The sequence below is a fragment of the Haliotis rufescens genome, unplaced genomic scaffold (genome assembly GCF_023055435.1).
Source record: "Haliotis rufescens isolate VD_foot unplaced genomic scaffold, xgHalRufe1.0.p SCAF_7, whole genome shotgun sequence".
NCBI lineage: Eukaryota > Metazoa > Mollusca > Gastropoda > Lepetellida > Haliotidae > Haliotis > Haliotis rufescens.
The window spans coordinates 31,528,656-31,549,998 of record NW_025964361.1 but is presented as its reverse complement, the minus strand read 5'-3'; the positions used below and the strand labels follow the sequence as shown (position 1 = coordinate 31,549,998).

General features: G+C 40.0%; 1 protein-coding gene across 4 annotated transcripts in view; it reads left to right on the top strand.

Annotated features, from left to right (window-relative positions):
- LOC124146040 (gamma-aminobutyric acid receptor alpha-like) overlaps positions 1-21,343 on the top strand; it is a 104,917-nt gene that overhangs the window by 55,816 nt on the left and 27,758 nt on the right. The window contains exons 1-2 of one of the 4 annotated variants that reach the window (XM_048387899.1): positions 7,170-7,763; positions 16,944-16,991. The exons of 1 other annotated variant lie outside the window; for it this stretch is intronic. The gene's annotated coding sequence lies outside the window, so the exon portion shown is untranslated. Of the gene's footprint in view, positions 1-7,169; positions 7,764-16,943; positions 16,992-17,974; positions 18,053-21,343 lie in introns of those variants that run through there. 2 more of the 4 variants (XM_046516091.2, XM_046516092.2) reach the window with 2 other exon arrangements.

The window sequence follows — 21,343 nt, the reverse complement described above, 5'->3', positions numbered from 1 at the left end:
TTTTTCACTGTCTTTTCTATGCCCCAGGGGAATGTATCAGCTCAGATAGCCTATTACAAGCTGAAAGGATGTTCTTTTACTCGTTGATAGAGGAATAGTATTTTACAGATTAAAACTGACTGCGATACACTAGATTGGTTTTTCTAGAGACTGACTTATGGCATCTGTAAGAAGCAGTTACTAGGTTAATGACGTCGATTAGAACCGTGATCGTGGGTGAAATGCATCGTTCGTCAGTAGATATATAAACTGCCGGGCAAAGGAAGGTACACACCAATGTTTGATGGTGGCTAAAAATGAAACAAACAAGAAAAGATTATTCCATGGTGATGTATTTGATACAGGTATCATAGTTGTGTTTTGATAGACATCGTAAAGGCATCATTACCGATACGAAAGCAACACACTACACCTGTTCAAAGCCTTCGTCGTATTCTATTGGGATAGACATCGTAAAGGCATCATTACTGCTACATCATCGACACACTACACGTGTTCAAAGCCTTCGTCGTATTCAACTGGGATAGACATCGTAAAGGCATCATTACTGCTACACAAGCAACACACTACACGTGTTCAAAGCCTTCGTCGTATTCTATTGGGATAGACATCGTAAAGGCATCATTACTGCTACATCATCGACACACTACACGTGTTCAAAGCCTTCGTCGTATTCTACTGGGGTAGACATCGTAAAGGCATCATTACTGTTACACAAGCAACACACTACACGTGTTCTCAAAGCCTTCGTCGTATTCTATTGGGATAGACATCGTAAAGGCATCATTACTGCTACATCATCGACACACTACACGTGTTCAAAGCCTTCGTCGTATTCAACTGGGATAGACATCGTAAAGGCATCATTACTGCTACACAAGCAACACACTACACGTGTTCAAAGCCTTCGTCGTATTCTATTGGGATAGACATCGTAAAGGCATCATTACTGCTACACAAGCAACACACTACACGTGTTCTCAAAGCCTTCGTCGTATTCTACTGGGAGATACATCTTAAAGGTACCATTACGACTCCACAAGCGACACACTACAAGTGTTCAAAGCCTTCGTCGTATTCTACTGGGATAGACATCGTAAAGGCATCATTTATGCTACACAAGCAACACACTACACGTGTTCAAAGCCTTCGTCGTATTCTATTGGGATAGACATCGTAAAGGCATCATTACTGCTACACAAGCAACACACTACACGTGTTCAAAGCCTTCGTCGTATTCTACTGGGAGATACATCTTAAAGGCATCATTACGACTCCACAAGCGACACACTACACGTGTTCAAAGCCTTCGTCGTATTCTACTGGGATAGACATCGTAAAGGCATCATTTATGCTACACAAGCAACACCCTACACGTGTTCAAAGCCTTCATCGTATTCTATTGGGAAAGACACCGTAAAGGTACAATAACGACTACACCATCAACACACTACACGTGTTCAAAGCCTTCGTCGTATTCTACTGGGATAGACATCGTAAAGGCATCATTACGGCTACACCATCAACACACTACACGTGTTCAAAGCCTTCATCGTATTTTACTGGGACAGACACCGTAAGGCGTCATTACTGCTACACAAGCAACACACTACACGTGTCCAAAGCCTTCGTCGTATTCTACTGGGAAAGACATCGTAAAGGTACCATTACGACTACACCATCAACACACTACACGTGTTCAAAGCCTTCGTCGTATTATACTGGGATAGACATCGTAAAGGCATCATTACGACTACACCATCAACACACTACACGTGTTCAAAGCCTTCGTCGTATTATACTGGGATAGACATCGTAAAGGCATCATTACGACTACACCATCAACACACTACACGTGTTCAAAGCCTTCGTCGTATTATACTGGGACAGACATCGTAAAGGCATCATTACGACTACACCATCAACACACTACACGTGTTCAAAGCCTTCGTCGTATTCTATATGGATAGACATCGTAAAGGCATCATTACTGCTACACAAGCAACACACTACACGTGTTCAAAGCCTTCGTCGTATTCTACTGGGAGATACATCTTAAAGGTACCATTACGACTACACAAGCACACTACACGCGTTCTAAGCCTTCGTCGTATTCGACTGGGAGTTACATCTTAAAGGTACCATTACGACTACACAAGCAACACACAATACTTTTACACAACCTTCGAGTGAAGCCCATTCTTGTGTACCTCGCCTTAAATTTGCTATCATATTGCAAAAAAGCGACATAAAACCATACTCATTCTACCGGTGACAGCAGTCCTGATAGTTCATCTGCACAAGCAGCAGAGTACCCATCTTCCCTTCTTCACAAACTCTAGTCGGGTGAGGTACTACCACAACTATACAAGTCAAACACTACACCTGTTCACTACCATCATTGTTCCTTCTACAGTAAGTGATGGCGGCATTCATGACGACATCACTTCAACTACACAGAAAACACACCACTCTTGTACACATCTCCTACTGGGAACAGAAATCTTAATGACATCACTACGACTACACAAGCAACATACTGCACTTGTACACAGCCTTCATCTCATCAACTAGGATCATCAGCCTTACTGCTCGTTGCTTCAGCTGCTTAACGCGACGCCTAAGGAATAATCCTAGACACATTTACTACCTCCTAATTACCTCTCGATTATTTAATCTGACCCATGGTGGACATTTTGGCAAGTTGAGTTGTAGTCCAACAAGCCGCGTCAGACAACCTACCTTAATTGGAAGCAACAATTCCCTTGTGTTTGCCGTGAGGATCTATGAAAAGGAGGCAGCATTGTTATAGTTATGGCCTCAGCCAGCAGGCAGTAATTGTAAAATATATATTTTGGATGCCAATCGGACTGAATCTTTATCGAGAATTGTCTCGCACTGATATTACAGATATTAGAAGGCATTGCTACACAGACTTCTGTCTTAAGCCACAACACATTGATTATTTGATCTTCAAATTTTACCATGCTGTTTGGATATTTCCTGATCGGGAATATGATACTGTATTCGGGTAAAAAAAGGATCTCGTACTTTAACGAACAATGGACAGAGGTTTTGTGCATTATATTCTCAGCTACGGAACAGTGAGTGGGATAATATGGTTTTATGCCGCTTGTGGGAATATAAGAGCAATACCGCAGCGGGGGACACCAGAAATGGGCTTAACACATTCTACTCATGTGGGGAATCGTACCCATGTGGGGAATCTGACCCGGATCTTCGGCGTGACGAGCGAGCTCTTTAAACCACAAGACTACCCCACCGCTACGGAACGGCATATGGGAAGCTGTAAAGCCTTTAATCAATCCAATTTTAACCGTTGTATTCCATCTACTTATGTGGCATTTGACAGATATGTCAGCGCAGACATTTACCAATGTTTCAAAATCTTTCAGTCTTTGAACACATTAAATGTCACCAGTCTACCTAAGAGATTTCAAAATTATGAACATCTGTATTTTTCATTCAGGATTAACAATAATTTATACATATTAGTACCAGTGATCAGTTCTTCAGTGTCATCGGGGGTATCACAGTCGTGGGAAGTAAAACAAGCATCTTGTATATCTGAACAAACGTTTAGATTTTCAAAGATGACCAATCTTCTAAGTTCCCTATTTAAACTTGAACCATTTGTTCCCGTGTTTGTCCAGGTGAGCACTTGACTTGCCTTTGCATGTGTTTGTGAAGGGTACCATCTGTCGGACTCATCTTTCGCAAACACCTGGTATTTGAAAGTGATTAATAAACACATGCTTTAAAAAAAGTCGTAATCGTACGTCATTCTGCTTTCAGAGAATTCTTATGATTATGGAAAGGGTTTGGTCGCTTTCATTGTACTGATAGAAAGACATATATGATGACTGGGACGTTTCAGAATAGTTTCATGAGAATAGTGCAAATTTTTTAATTTCTTTTTTTCGACGCCGCACTCAGCGATATTAAAGCTATATGTCAGCGAACTGTAAATACTCAAGTCTGCCCCAGACAATCCAGTGACTGACATCATGAACATCGATCCAATGACATGCAATCAGCCTCGTCACAGATCTTGTCCTCCGATCCTTTTGGTCGCCTCTTAAAACTAGCATAGGGTGTTGGGGACCTGTTTTAACCCGCAATCCTCACAGGAGAGAGAGAAAAAGAGAGTTCGCCTAAATGAATACGGTCCATACTGCCGAGAGTTGAGGCAGTTCACACAAGTACACCAAGCCCAGTAAATGCTGAACAGTAATATCGAGGGAATCATTTCGATGTGTTCATTGGTAACATTGGCGGATCTGTAATGTGGTGCTACAGGTGAGGTGCCACTAGGGTGTATCAGGGTTAATGGCTCCTGGCACTATTACTGCCAGTGCGAGCGGCAAGGGAGTCGTTTCGTCTTTAAAATAAGACCAATGTAATTGGCCAATGGCGAAATTTAAGAGCAAACTACATCAGTTCCACATCATTGTTGATTCTGATTGTACTGTCATGCTTAGAAATTAGCTAAGAGGTTGAGTTATTGGAAACTGGCTATTTAATAAATCGGTACAGTTTTTGTATCTGGATCGTGTATTATCATTGTGCTTCAGGCTTCTACTTTTAATGATAATTCAATTGGTTTATGAACACAGCTGAGCTATCAGCGGGTAATTCTTTTAGGTGATTGCAGCAAGGTAGGATTAAGTGATTGATAAATGTCAGCTGAGATGGAACAAAAGATGGACACCTGTTGATAGAAAGTTATAGGAAATAAACTATATGATGCATACAGTATCTTACATCATGTATGGCACAGTAAAGCCGAAAATACATGCATATCCTATTGCTACCCTCACATGGATATCCTATTGCTAATGAGATACTGGTTAGTATTTATATTTTTGAGCTTTTATCTTACAAAGTTAAAAAAATAATTTTAATGTGACATTTAATCAACTGCATCTAACACGATCATATTTTCAAATCATGCAATCATTATTTCAGAAAAAAGTAATAATCTAATTATTCGTATTTCCTGCCATATTCCTCTACCGCCGCCTCTATTTCTTCAGAGGCATGATGTGAAACACGAAAAACCATCAATACTAAAAGATGGTAAACACTTGAAACCACTAACCTGAGGGTCTACTTTAACAATTATTTTATAATACATCTTCCTAGCCCCTCTGTGATCCGTGTTTCCACGTGCTACAAGGTTCAAGACCTGACATTCTTCACAAAATCAAATTCCTTATGGAGAGCCTTAAATTCAATATATTGATAGCGAATCTCTGAATTCTTGCACAACTTTACTGCTTCGTTAGTTCAACCGATGGAAAATGGCTTGTTGGGAATTTGTGCGAGATGAGCAGTTTAACTTGGTTCCCTTCAAGAGCTATCATGCCACTTCGATTGCTTGTCAGAGAAATTCGTGTTTGAAACTCTCGGAGACTTTGGAGACCTTCCTGGCTACCAGAGGCAATTTCACTTTAACACGTGGATGAACAAGCTTGAGATGTGAACCCCCTTGGGTCTTACTAGATCTATTCATGCTTTTTCAGTGTTGTAAATATTCGTCTTGTGTAAATCAGATGCTGAAAGGAAAATATCTTGTTAATTTAATAGAACACGGCATTGTCACATATTAAAAGGTTTTTCATCATGTGATTTCAATTTTGCAACACTGTATGTTTGCCTTAATCCTTTTGTGTTTTAAACACTGTCAGGCTATTCAAGATGTAATAGGCTTGAAGCATTTGCTACGATCACCATAATAATTATCATCGTGATAATATAAATCTTCGGCAGTTTCAACGCTGATCGAGATCATCATCATCATCATCATCATCATCATCATCATCATCATCATCATCCTTCTTCATGGTTGATTATTTATATCAATATAATAAAGAAAACAGTCGGAAAAATACATACCGTTTATCTCAAATTACTCGACTGAGCAGTTTAAACATGGAACGAATAAATGTTATTATTCATACGACTTCTGCAATAGCCTTCTATACCATGTATTCTGATGCCAATTGCATATATGGTGGTACAAATTTCAAAGCAAAGCAACATGATATTAAAGTTCCCAACTTTTGATCAACAAAGACATCTTTGTTGCAAATGCGGGTAAGGTAATAGCGTTATAGGAACTCATTACTACCAGAAAGACGTCTCCCTTTGTAGTGATGGCGCCAACGCAAAAGTGCTTATCAAATAAGGGGGTTTGATCGACCAACAATTCTCAGATGGTTGTTTTTGGCAGTATAGCCGACATTCTATATCATATTTGCAATGAAGCATAAATGGGGAACCTCTTGATCGTGTTTCGAGGTCTTATGAAATTATTTTTGCCATTGGAACTCGTTAACTGATTTCGGTTTGTGTTACCATTAGCATTGCGGTGACTTTTATGACAAAACTTGCATGACACAAGTAGTGATTTTGTGCTAACGCACTTTCATTATGCGCCGATAAAGCTGTCACCAATGTCAATCTTTGCTTCTTTTGCACTTTTTTAAAGTATCATACTCACGAACATACGAGTTCATTTTTTATCCAGCATCTTCTTCACAATTATTGCAACACACAATAGGCAATACATCACCGAGTTGTTGTGTCAGCGGTAATCTATAGACACGCAAAGTAGATTGAAGGGTTAGTGGCTAGAATACGGCTACTGCCTTGAGATAGAGCAATAACAAAAAGCTCTTGGGACATTGATCGTATGTGTGTAACGTAAAACAGTACCGACGGCGGATTGTTACCATGTTGTATCGACGAGAAAAGGCAGGTTGCGCCACATTAGTCAGTAATATCATACCAGGACATGTACAGTTGGCCATAAGTATATTGATCACTTCTATAGTCGTGTCCATCATGCTTCCATGCATGTCTACTTGGAAATCAAGCTCTGCATCCTGGCGCCTTCTGCTGCAGTTGCAATTATTTACATGTACGAACAATTGTTAGATTGTGCCGGTTTATTTCTGCTCATAGACATGAGACAATTTCTAATCGCTGTGACATGTAGTTATGCGTCTGACTAATTTTAATAATTTGCTATGCATATATTTCCATTGAAATAATTCCTATTGTTCAAACGTGGGATGTCGATAAAGTAAAACAAATTTCTTCGGTAAATGTTACGCGATGTTGCATTGATTTTAGTTCTAATATTACATAAAATTGATTACAACATGCTTTCTTGTACAGAATGCCTCTAAAGTGAAGAACATTTGAAGAATCCTGTGTATTTAGAAATATTACGTTACATAAACTCAATATTTAAGACACCTTGCTGCTGTGTGGATCAATGGGAAACAACTCATTTAGTAACAAGACCCGTCTTCAGAACCAGCGCTACGTCCACTCGGCATACACCTGCTCTCTAACACAACACGAGCTGCCTGTAATCCAAACAAGCAGACATCGAACGTGGCCAATACAGGAAGCCATTGACTGATACACGTGGTCTTTCTATGACCCCGAAACAGGAACAGTAACAAAACTCCCTTCACAGGAGTTGACAGGGCAGATATTTGCTGTACGTAATAAGCGAAATGACTACAATGACCGCAGGCGAGGCCCAGTAGTGTTGGGAGTTTGTAATGAATTCACAGCCGGCAAAACTGAAAAGCGCTAGGATGGTTTGTGGATGACAGAGATTGTGGCAATGAATTGGTCCACGCGTGCCGCTTCACGGACCAGGATTTCAGTTAATTAATGATCACTGGATTGGCCTTAGATGAAGAATACTTTAAATACTGGAGGTAAGACTTTTCATGATTACTCTGTACTTGGTGTTTGTAAGTTAAGTGACATTTGATGGCTTTTTGTTTGACGAGTCCTGTTAACGTTGTACGATAGACAAGTACGTTTACACAAAGTATGTGTCTGTTTATCATCAATTTGAAGGAGTGTTGGTCTCTGTCATATGGGATGAGTGTTGCCACGTTGCTTTTCTTCACATTCAGTTCGACCATGTACTGACGAACGCTTTAAGCCTGTGTACTTAATTCTGAATGAGATGCTGTGCCGTGATGGAATCTCTGTCTCTATTCTACTTATCTCTCTTTGTAAAGACATCGGACACACAAGTGTTCACAACATCCATTCAGAAGGTGAATGAATGTTTTTTTCGTGAACACACTGTAGACGTCAAGAATTGTGTTATGAATAAACGAAATGAGACATAATCCTTGTTAGTAAGGAAAGACTATAATAAAAAAAATTACAGGGTCGTGTCCTAATTGAATACTTACATTTTGACTGCTTTTTACGAAAGATGTGTAATGTGTTATATTTCTCAGTGTGATCAAATCTGGTTTTTATTACATTGCTGGTTAAAATGGTAGGGATATTCGAGTCGACAAAAGGGAGGTTTGTAGCTTTATATGACAGTTGCTGTTATTCACAGTGGGTATTTAAGGAAATTGTATTGATGGACGATGGGCATCGCAATCAAACGTTACTTTGGCAAAGGCTTGAAAAACGTTATTTAACCAGTTTCAGATATCTTTATTCATTGTGTTCAAACAACCAGCAATAATGACGTTTACAGTTGCGCAATTCATGAATATTTCATTTTTTAAATATAAGGGCTATGTGGTATGTAAACGAAGAGTTATATTTCGTCCGCCGTTCTCCTTGTCGTCACCCACAATCAAATGTTCACCATTATTGATATCAATCTCTACTAAAGTTTCGAATTCACATAAACTGTCATAAACTTTCCATTCACGGTATCCAAAGTAGCTTTAAAGCCACCAGAACGACACTCCCTTGGACAAGATGGCGCTATGGCTATTCTAAATAAGTTCAGAAACGGCATCAATCGTGAAAGGTCGTGAGGGTAATCGATGCCGGCCCTCATATAGGACTGTCAAAAGATATTAGTTTGGCGCCGTGGGGTAATGTCAACAACGAGATAGGCCATACTCACATCTACAAAAGAAAGAAAAATGAACCCATAGGAAACGCTTGCCTCTTGTGGTGGGTAACTCTGAACACGGTCTCTCGCACACATGGTGATGTATGTTCTCAATCTTCACGACTCGTCACTCAGTCGCTATAAACACGCCGCAATCCGATATGGACTTGCTTGGATTGATTTTGTAAACTTTCTGACCTGACTTAATGAAGGTTTTCATTTAAGAAGTTGGTTTAGAGTTGCCGCTCGTTAGGGTTGTCATGCGTTTTAAAGTATACGACGTCGGGTATCCCGTGTCGTCAAGAGAGCCATCTACTAGTGTTAAGACCAGATCACGGTTCTATAACTGACCATAAGTTTATTAATCCTCACAGAACTGGGCCCACTTGCACAAAACGATCTAAGACTATCGTAAGCCTATGTTAAAGTATGGGAGTTAAGATCATCTTAGCGCTAAGATCGCTTTGTGCAAGTGGGCCCAGGTCTTGTCTCATCTGTCCATACAGTTTTGAAACAGATCCTTCAAACAGATTAAACATGCTTGCTTATCCAGTTCAAGTCAGGTGAACTAATAGAAAAACGGTCTTCATGAGATCACCATGTGTATTCCGAGGTGGAATAGTACCCCAGTACCCGGAGCTTGTCTGATGGGACGATTGAAATAACGTGACATCTCTATTTATGATTATCCTGGCAAGATACTACTCAAAAGAAGTCACAGAACACCCGATTTTTCCTGTGACTATAGTTAACATGTCATGAGATTTGAAACATAGGGTGTTCTTTAAATTCTTTTGAATAGTATACTACAAATTGATCTAAACAGGGGATAACGGTAGATTTGGTACCATATGGTACATGGTATGCATTTGCTTGATTGGCAAGTAGGAGTTGAATAAAATGAGAAACTATAAATAATAAACGATATTTCTTACCTTAACCTAATGTATCTGATTCATTTGATGTACAGAGCCAGTCAGACAGACAAGTGTGACGAGGTCAATGTTTGTGAATAAAGAAAATTACGAGTAAACGATGGTATCTATCCTACCACTCAACCAGACTGGTCGTGATCCTTGACATCACATGTGACACTTCGAAATGATATTTAATATTTTATACTTTAATAGTATAATATGTTCTAATGTATTTTTGGGTAGAGTAGTATCCTAGTGGTTTAAGCGTTTGCTTCTGTCACCGTACGCCGGGGGTCGATTCCCCCGATAGCTGCAATGTGTCAAGTCACTTTGTGGTGTCCCCTTTAAAAATTATAAGAATACTGACAAAAGCGGCTTAAAACAAAACTCACCCTGACGACAGTTTATGTGTAGGTTAGCTCAGTCGGTAATTTTTGGTAGTTATAATTGCTGGTTCATTGATGAACAGATAAATGTGTAAAAAATTTACACTTGTGTGACGTCATATATTTTGATAATGACGTCATCCACAGTTTTGCAACATATCTCTTACTCGCACAAAAACCGTTGTACTGTAATAGTATGTAAAGAAGCATATTCGTTTTCACGCCATGGGATAACCATATGAATATTTAGTTTGTTAAAACAATAAACTATTTTAATGAATTTGAAATTGTATTCAAATATATAACAAATTCCAAACAACAGTCTAACGTGTTTAAGTAAAATCTGTATGGGGATGACGCATGTGTAGGTCAACCAGAACTCAATATAGTTCTGATTTGATATAACCTAATTAATGACGCATTGTGTTTTACTCAATTGAAATGATTTGTTTGTTTGTTGTTTAACGCCGCACTCAGCAAAATTCCAACTATATGACGACGGTCTGTAAATAATCGAGTCTTGACCAGACCATTCCAGTGGTTGACATCATGAGCATCGATCTGCGCAATTGGGATACGATGACATGCATTAATCAAGTCAGCGAGCCTGACCACCCGATCCCGCTAGTCGCCTCTTACGACAGCATAGTCGCCTTTTTCGGCAAGCATGGGTTGCTGAAGACTTATTCTACCCCGGATCTTCACGGGTTCAAGTGAAATGAATTCTCCTTAGTTGTCCATGCTAAGTGACTTGTTGAAAAATAACGTCAACGCCAGAGAACAATCAGTCGATCACAGATTCTATACATAGGCACCATGCCATGGGTACAAATGTATGGTGCTGACAAACCTAGAAACATAAACTAGGATTCGAATCCACTATGATAGGCTTCTGGTGCGCCTAAGGAAGGCGCTCTGCACATCCAACCCGTGTCTGCCAGCTATCGTTTGAATGTTCACGGAATTTACATAAAACTGAGAAAACACCTGCCAATCACTGTCAGACATGTCCTTACAGGTGTTGGTCATGTGAGTGGCATCAATAAGAAAAAACTAATACTACACTGTAACAAAAACACCTTCTTGCAAAGTGATCTTTCTATAATTTGATGAGCGTCATGACATAAACGCTTTATGAACATTCTTTATATCAAGTCTCTTTCATGATGGAAAGGAAAATTAATAATCGTTTGTCAAGAAACCAACCATGTGCTGAATCTAACTCGCAAACAATAATATGTTTTATGTTGGAATGCTAAATTGTCTTTCGTTATCTTTTGGTTTTATGATGAACACGTATATTTCTGTTTTATCAGTAACTACAATCGTGTCGCAATAGCGTCATTCCTAATTGAATTCAGACACACGTGTGCTTATTACAAGATATTAAATAATGTATGGAAATTATTGACGTTCACGGTGACACCTAGTTCACAAGCGTACCATATACACACTCCGGTTATAAATACTTTATATTCCCTGATAATAACACCCAGTAACGAAAAATATCTACAACGAAAAAAACATTTGAACAATATGACATACATGTATGGTGTTATAAAGAAGCAATATGCTACTGTTAGAGAAGCATGAATGGATGGACGAAACCTTAGAGAAATTCCATTAGGTAGTACAAAGAGGGAAAACGCATAATTTCATATTTTGTTATATCAGCTGCCAAACACATTATTCTATATTTTGTTATATCAGCTGCCAAACACATTATTTTATATTTTGTTATATCAGCTGCCAAACGCATTGTTTTATATTTTGTTATATCAGCTGCCAAACGCATTGTTTTATATTTTGTTATATCAGCTGCCAAACACATTATTTTATATTTTGTTATATCAGCTGCCAAACACATTATTTTATATTTTGTTATATCAGCTGCCAAACGCATTGTTTTATATTTTGCTATATCAGCTGCCAAACGCATTATTTTATATTTTGTTATATCAGCTGGCAAACACATTATTTTACATTTTGTTATATCAGCTGCCAAACGCATTGTTTTATATTTTGCTATATCAGCTGCCAAACGCATATTTTATATTTTGTTATATCAGCTGCCAAACACATTATTTTATATTTTGTTATATCAGCTGCCAAGCGCATTATTTTATATTTTGTTATATCAGCTGGCAAAAGAGAGAACTATATGGTATTAAGTTATCAACAACCAACGTGTGATTCATTAAGTGTGAAGTAGCCTAAAGCCTGGTTAAAGCGTTCGCTCGTGAAAACCGAAGACTCTGGTTCGAATCCCCACTCACTCATCAAATAAGGCTTAACATGTTTTAGTGAAACATGCGATTGAAGGGAGTCACTGAGATGACGACGCCTTGGGGTAAGACGCAACACGTTAATGATTGTATTGACAGTGTTATTCTACATTAATGTTCGAGTTTCGTCGTTAGTACAAACTTCCTAATCCTGATCATGAAACAATACAATAATTACGTTTAATAGAAAAGTCTGCCATAAGCAGAGTCGACCGTACGATTCCGACTATATCATGAGCAAGTGTTATGAATCACTATCAAATAGTGATGATACCAGGTGTTCGCGAAACAACGGTGCTTGTATCGCTAGTCCTTCGGCTGTTTTGGGATGAAAATAGATGAACAGCTTGGTTAATAACTACAGTTAATTGTAACTTTATCGCCTTAAAGACATGAAAGGATTCGCAGTTTAATGCTGATTAAAAAGACGCTTAATTCCAATTTGCTAACACGAAGCGATGTTCTATGATGATTAGAGATGATGATTTAAAAAAAAAATCAATTTGCAGATAGTGTGGTTATTTCACTCAATACACGTCATTGATAGAGATAATACGATCCAGGCATATTTAGAAGGGCAATCCATACGTAAGATCTCAGACACCAAGGCGCTTACTGATAACCTTTCACTTCTAACTTCGCTGTTCGAATTATCACTTGACGCTGTGGAAAGAACCGAAATAATCAGAGAATTACAATGATTTCAATGAACAGTATCATACACACCACACAAAACTGATTCTCTGAAGTTCGAATATATTCGCATTCGTAACATCGAATGCGTATATTTAAATCCATGTCAGTAGTGAACAGCTGCAATCACTTCATTCGGCGATATGTTGCTATTGTCAGGCTAGTCAGGAGTAATAGGAGTGAGTGAGTGAGTTGAGTTTACGCCGCTTTGAGCAGTATGGAAGGGGAAGGGGAAGGCGGGTGGGTGGTGGGGTTTGGAGGGAGCGGAGTGCCTAAGGGACGCAACTCTGAAAAGCGAATTGCGACGCCTCTGACGACTGGGACACCCATGCCTCCTCTTAAAAGGAAGCCATTGTTGCAAAAGGATAGGACTAACCAAATTTATCGTCCAAAACTGGCTCCCACGTTTGATTTCGCTTGGGTGAGATCAAGCGATATCTATACTGTATATATCGCTGCAATGAAATTGCATCACAATGCTTTGCAGACCATTGTGACGTCATTGGTTACCATGACGTCACAATCAAATGACATCACTAATGGCTCTGCTACTGAAGCTGTAAGCAGTACTTTTTACACTAAGACACTGCTAATTACTGTCTACAAACTGAAAAAGTTGGAAGAATGTTGTTGGATGATAAATAGAATCTCACCCTCGCGTCTTTTGATATCAAGTATATTAACACTCGTTGATAAAAGTGGAAAAAATCCTCGGCGAGCCTCGGAGTTTTCCCACTTTTATCAACTCGTGTTGATATATTTGATATCAAAAGACACTCGGGTGAGATTCTCTATATGTTTGCTCTCACATCAGACATAACATGAAACGTCCACGCTTGAGAATAATCTGACTCAATTTTGGAAAAAGGTTCACTCCCAATTGTCAGACATCCCATTTATCGCACAGACCAGTCAAGTGTGACCAGTGTAACTGCCTGGTCTTACCTGCTAATTAATGAGCTGCTCCCAAGTGTGGGCAGAGTAGGCTACTCTAACTCGTTAAGTGATACAGATTAACAAGATTATGATTGTGTTTATAAGTTGCGTTTGATCTTAACTGTGATCAGTGTGTATTGTGTATATAGTGTCTTTTGCAATAATGTAATGAATACTTCAAAAAGTGTGTTTTCTGGGATGATTTGAGGATTAAAAGTGCATAATAAACGTATCCCGTAAATTCCTACAAATGTGTGTTTCCGGTCTGTTCCACTTTAATGAAAGGTAAACAGGTTACTATTGACTAACCAACCTTGACTAATCCTGGTATGGGCTGTCTGACAAATGGGATGTCTGACAATTGGGAGATTACCGCGAAAAAAAGTCGAATGGGCGTAAAAGGCACAATTATATGAATGGATCACTGAAAATCAGTGATGACATCAGTTATTCGCGAGGGGGCACGGGTGGCCCAGTCGTCTAAGGCGCCGCGATTCGCTGTGCAGAGTTGCGTCCCTTGGGCACGCCAGAAATCTATGATTGTGGGCTCGAATCCCGGTTCGGCCCGATTATGTTTCTAGGTTTGTTAGCACCATACCCGTGCTCATGGGTTTCACCGAAGTGGTAAACGTCTGAGACCTGCATCACTTCCGGCTTTCCTCCCACATTAAACTGAAACGCCGCGATATAACTGGAATACTGTTAAAAGCGGCGTTAAACCCAACTCACTATTATTCGCGAAGGCACCTCGCATATCTGAAATCAGGTATTATTCTTCTGTTTGTTGTTTAACGCCACAGGAAGCAATTTTGCGTGACGACAGCCTGTAAATAATCGAGTCTGGACCAGGCAAACTACTGATTGATATCATCAGCAACGATACACGCCGTCCGGGGACGATGACAAGCAATCAACCATTTGACCATCCGATCCATTCAGTTGCCTCTTACGACCAGTATAGTCTACCCTGGGGACCTATTCTGACCTGGACCTATTCATACTGTAGGCATTAATGAAATATATAATAAAATCAGTCATCGAGTTAATATGTTTGAGTTTGTTCATTCGAGATACTAAACTGTAAAATAAGTATAAGAGCGTCGCGTTGGTATTGGCTTAATTGAAGTTAAATATATTGATAGCATACCGTAAACTAGTTGAAGTCAAGTATGCTGACAAATGAGGTGAGGTGAGGTGAGGTGAGGTGAGGTGAGGTGAGGTTTAACGTCGCGTCCAAGATTATTGCACTTATATAGCGACGTGCATGTACGTGTGTGTGTTTGTGTGGCTGCTTGTACTAGTCCGGACTGATGCCGATTTATAGTGCTAGCTCACTGAGATACCATGCCGCAGTTTAACATGAATACCCCACTCAGACACAGTATACTGACTCCGAGCCGACCAGTCCTTGTTTTAGCCCCTTAATGCCGAGCGCCAGACAGGGTAACAACAAATACCATCTTTTAGCGTCTTTTGGTATGACGCGGCCGGGGATCGAACCCCGGACCTTCCGCTCTCCGGGCGGACGCTCTACACTTAGACGCACACGGAGGCGGCCACAAATGAGGTATCGTGTATCATATATCATGTATCATGAAAGTATGGAATGTATCTGAAAGTATCATCAGCACTATTTAAGCTATGTGAATCCAGGAATCTAGTGACGTTCATACATGTACGTGTCTGTGTTTCGTGTGGCTGTTTGTACTGGTCTTGAGGAATGCCGTTTTTTTGTGCTAGCCCACTGAGATATCATGTTGCAGTTTAACATGTATGCACCACTCAGGCACAGTATACTGACTCAGCGTCGACCAGTCCTAGTCTTACCTCCTTAATGCCGGATGAGAGGCGAGATAACATCCGGTACCATCCTTAAATTTCTTTTGGTATGATGCGACCGGGGATTAAACCCCGCTCTCCATGCTCTACCCACTAGGCCACGGGGGCGATCACCAACTGTGTGTTTTGTAGGGTGCAGATACTGGTTAATTGTATGTAGGTTGGTTGGTTTGTTGTTTAACGCCGCACTCAGCAATATTCCAGCTATATGACGGCGGTATTGTATGTAGGACCTTGTCTGCAGGAATATCATTGAATACAAAGACGACATCAGTCATAGGACACTGGTTTCAGGCCTTGGACATCAAATACTAGACCCGATTAGATTACTGCTAATCTGTATTGATTTTGTGTAAGTGAGTGAGATTAGTTTAACGCTGCTTTGAACTGTATTCCAGTTATATCACGGAGTGTCAGTTTAATGTGGAAGGAAAACCCAAAGTGACGTAGGCCTTAGAAGTTTACCACCTTGCTAAAACTCACGAGGTCGAGAGTGGTGTTGACAAACCGAGAATCATAATTGATTTGGGGATTCGAAACTGCGATCAGCAGATCCGGGCAGACAGAGACTCGGCACAGCGAAACCCGGCACCCGCGGCTGTGACAGCAGAGACACCTGATCTTCGTCGAATCTGATACTCGTGAGCTTATGCCAAATATGAAAACCGTGAATATACATTGTGGACCAATATGACAGGACTGGTCGTCTTGCTGGGCAAGATTGGTTGGTTGGTTGGTTTGTTGGTTAACGCCGCACTCAGCAATATTCCAGCTATATGACGGCGGTATTGTATGTAGGACCTTGTCTGCAGGAATATCATTGAATACAAAGACGACATCAGTCATAGGACACTGGTTTCAGGCCTTGGACATCAGATACTAGACCCGATTAGATCTGCTAATCTGTATTGATATTGTGTAAGTGAGTGAGATTAGTTTAACGCTGCTTTGAACTGTATTCCAGTTATATCACGGCGTGTCAGCTGAATGTGGAAGGAAAACCCAAAGTGAGGTAGGCCGTAGAAGTTTACCACCTTGCTAAAACTCACGAGGTCGAGAGTGCTGTTGACAAACCGAGAATCATAAATGATTTGGGGATTCGAGACTGCGATCAGCAGATCCGGGCAGGCAGAGATTTGGCACAGCGATATCCGGCACCCGCGGCTGTGACGGCAGAGACCTGATCTTCGTCGAATCTGATACTGGTGAGCTTATGCCAAATATGAAAACCGTGAATATACATTGTGGACCAATATGACAGGACTGGTCGTCTTGCTGGGCAAGATTGGTTGGTTGGTTGGTTGGTTTGTTGGTTAACGCCGCACTCAGCAATATTACAGCTATATGACGGCGGTCTGTAAATAATCGAGTCTGGACCAGACAATCCAATGGTTGATATCATGAGCATCGATCCACGCAATTGGGATCGATGACATGCATCAACCAAGTCAGCGAGCCTGACCACAATTGTCCTTGTGGTAGTATTGACTCAGGTACTGCTGTTCCGAATACATCAACACGTTGAATAATTGATGTCTCAATCTGTAGAAGTGTAGAACATTACTTATGTTAAATGAATGAGAAGAGAAAACAGATGCATTTATACAAATCGGTGAACCCTAACCAATATGGTAGTGAATGCGTTAAACTAGATTCCGGAAGAAAATCCAGATTGTAATTTTATCAGGTAAATCTCCGGTCAAGTGTCCAACTGAATTATACAAGGGTGATGTTTCTGTAATTGAGGATAGGATGGCATCCATGTGTTCCAGTGGCATGGACTGTAATTAATGGTTATGGCGATTTAGCCAGTTCACAAACGGAGTCACCTATTGATTCTGCCCCTCCTCCCCCTCTGAGGATGGGGGCCGCCTTGACTCTCAAGTAGCTCTCTAGTAGGGATCAAGAAGCTCTACGGGCAGATGCTGTGTGTGTATGCATGCAGATATATCGTAATTTATGTCTGACTCTGAAGCTAAAGTTGAAAGGCATTAAGTGTTATATAGATGTACAGTGGAATCTGCCTGAACTGGATTACTGGGGACGATTTATTATGTCCGGTTTAGTGAATAAGTGAGTGAGTATGTTCTTACGCCAATATTGCAGCAATATGGAGGACACAAGGAATGGGCTTCACATATATATTGTACCCATGTCAGGAATCGAAACCAGGTCTTCAGCGTGACGAGCGAACACTTTAACCACGAGGCTACCCCAAAGGCTACCCCAAAGGCTAGTCCGGTTTAGAGAGAGATCCGAATTAGTGAGGTAAATGAAAGATTTAAAAAAATAAGTTTCGGTTAATTTTTATTATTCATTGTTAATTGGACCGTCAATGTTGTCCGGATTTAACAGCAATTCGGATAACTCAAAGTCCGGTTTTGTCTATTCCAGTGTACATACTGATAAGTGAGTTGGAGACACTAAAATGGGTTTTCAATGGCATGATTCAAACATGACAAGTCCCCCTTTAACCTTCAATACCTGTCACATCTTACACATAAATAAGGTTTATCTCTTCAAAAAAGTTTTGAAAATTAACCAAGAACCAAACTTAAGCCCGTGATATTTTACACTTTGGTGAAACGCTTGCGATGACTTCCTAAAAACGTATCGTGACTTGATCGATCTTTGAAGAATTTACTATGTCGGGAACGTAGAGCCAGTAAATCTTTTCTACATGTAGATCGTGCAAGTCAGGATACGTTTTTAGAAGTCATCAAAAGCTTAAATATATTTTGTGTAAGTCACGACATTATTCACAATGTAAGACATTTAAACGATTTATCAGGGAAGCTGGGACCATACTTCTCTGCAATTATGGCCTGGACGAAAAAGGTTGAACATTTATCAATCCGTTTACACTGACGTTCATTCCGTTAAATATTGGGAATATTAAATAAACAATGCATGGTTAGCAGGAGATCATCATGGATATTTGGAGGTAGCATTATTGGTATAAATCCGTTAACAATGTTTGGGTATGACCGATGCTGATACTGCTCGTATTGTCGTTACCTTTATAGTGTTTCATTATAGTACCATAAGATGATTCCTGGTTTCAGCAACCCACGTGTACGCTTGTCGTAAGAAGCGACTAACGGGATCGGGTTGTCAGACTTAGTTGATGCATGTCATCATATCCCAATTGCGTAGATCGATGCTGATGATGTCAATAAATGGATTGTTTGGCCAAGGTTCGTTTAGTTACAACCCGCCGCCATATGGCTTGAATATTCCGTTAAAAAACAAAACAGACAAACCATTGCAATCATTTTAAGTAATTCCCGCTTGGCGTTATAATTTTGGCTTTTCGTAATCATTCCAGTTCAGCCATTGTTGTCACTGCGTGCCTATAGGAACGTGTTGTCGTATCAACCCATTGTCACATAGAAGATGAGGTCATCCTCAGTTCGAGCCGTGAAGATCCGGGGTAGAATAGGTCTTCAGCAACCCATGCTTGCCGTAAAAGGTGACTATGCTTGTCGTAAAAGGCGACCAACGGGATCGGGTGGTCAGGCTCGCTGACTGGGTTGATGCATGTCCTCGGTCCCAATTGCGTGGATCGATGATCATGATGTCAATCACTGGATTGTCTGGTCCAGACTCGATTATTTACGGACCGCCGTCATATAGCTGTAATATTGCTTAGTGCGACGTAAAACAACAAACAAACAAACATCCTTAGTTCATGACGTAACAGTCGGTTTTATGTGACGTCATTCCATCAATTATATATTTACTGAGCTGTGGTCGGATTCACACATTTTACTCAGGAAATATGACCATAGGTAATTTAAGAAAGACCTTCGTGTACCTCGCAAATGATCCAACACTCATGAAATACTGTTGACAGTTCCAGGCTCAGAACAGATAATCAGTAGTTCCTCGAATCTCGAAGGTTAGTCTCAAAATCTCATCTAACCAGATTCATCATCTAGAGTTTATCGTCTCATAATAAAGTTTTATAAAGGGAGGTATAAATCTTCCCCTTCTACCAGAGGTTCATCGGCGCCTGAATAATGTCTTTAAAAGCAGCACTCAGCAATATAACACGTACATGTGTATGAGAACATGTGGCACTAGGAGGGTGAGAAACCGTTTACGGTCGGAATGATCTTTCACAACTTTCAATTAAGCTGAAGCGACTGGCCACACTTTTAAAATATCGCCATGTCCACCTCACTTGAGTACAATCTATTTCTTGGGACTGTTTAGTGTCGGACAAGGGTTTACATGAAAGTCCAGCTCATGAAGTCCCTTTCATCCTGCTAATAACACTGGACATACATTTATCATTAGGGTTTCACAAGGTACAAATAATTATTGTCCGTGAAATAAACTGTGTGGTAATGATATTGATCTATCCCGTGGTACGTCTGTGGGCATACATTGTGTCAAGTCAAGGTGCGAACAGAGTCGATGGTGACGGCGAAACAAGGGAATAACTTGTGAAGGTGTCATAAGGCGGTTTCTGGACTATCCAATAGCAGGAATTCATCGAAAACGAAAAACATTCTTGAAAAAAATAATTATGAAAAAAATAAAAAAATGAAAGGAATTTTGGGAGGTTGTAATTTAAAAAGAACATTTAAGCTCATAGTTTTAATTAAAAAATATATCTGGTTTTGCAGCTGTATATGAAAAATATCTCGTCTCCGTACAAAATGACACAGGTCGTATGAACCCCAGAGCCATGGAACAAAATTTTGACAGATTGGTAAAGATTGAGTGAATCTTGATCATTGAGTGGATCCTGGCATAACTAAGGGACGTCACTCTGAAATCTCTTAGACCCATGGACCACCAATGTGCCCATATTATTGATAAGTCAGATGGCTTGTAAGAATGCAAACGTGAGTGAGTGATAGGGAGGTGTTTCAGTATTATCACCAAGAGGATTATCAAGAACGGTGGTCTCCTTAAGAACACAGCTGTCAACAGTAGAGCACCTTTGTTGTAATGACTTTGACATTATGTTGTAGTTCTGTCTCTATTTATATAACGTTATCTGTTCGCTGCATGGTATACTGGAAAGTATCATTTGGGTAAAGATTAAAATCGTATAGACATAATTACTTTAAGATGAACTCGAGTCTAATGGAACACAGTGAAATGAAAATATATAACGAAATTAGACGATCGTAAATGTTAATGAGATACCTGAAGCTGATATCGTCATTTTGAAACCAGGAAAGTTGAACAGGTTATGCGTTATAATGAAATGAATGAAACATTTTCATTTCGACTGTCATTTTAGGACAGCAATCCTTTGATACTGGATATATAGATTTCAATGAAGTGTAATGAAAACATTCGAAGACCGCGAATATACCACATATATCATATCAACATATCCAATGT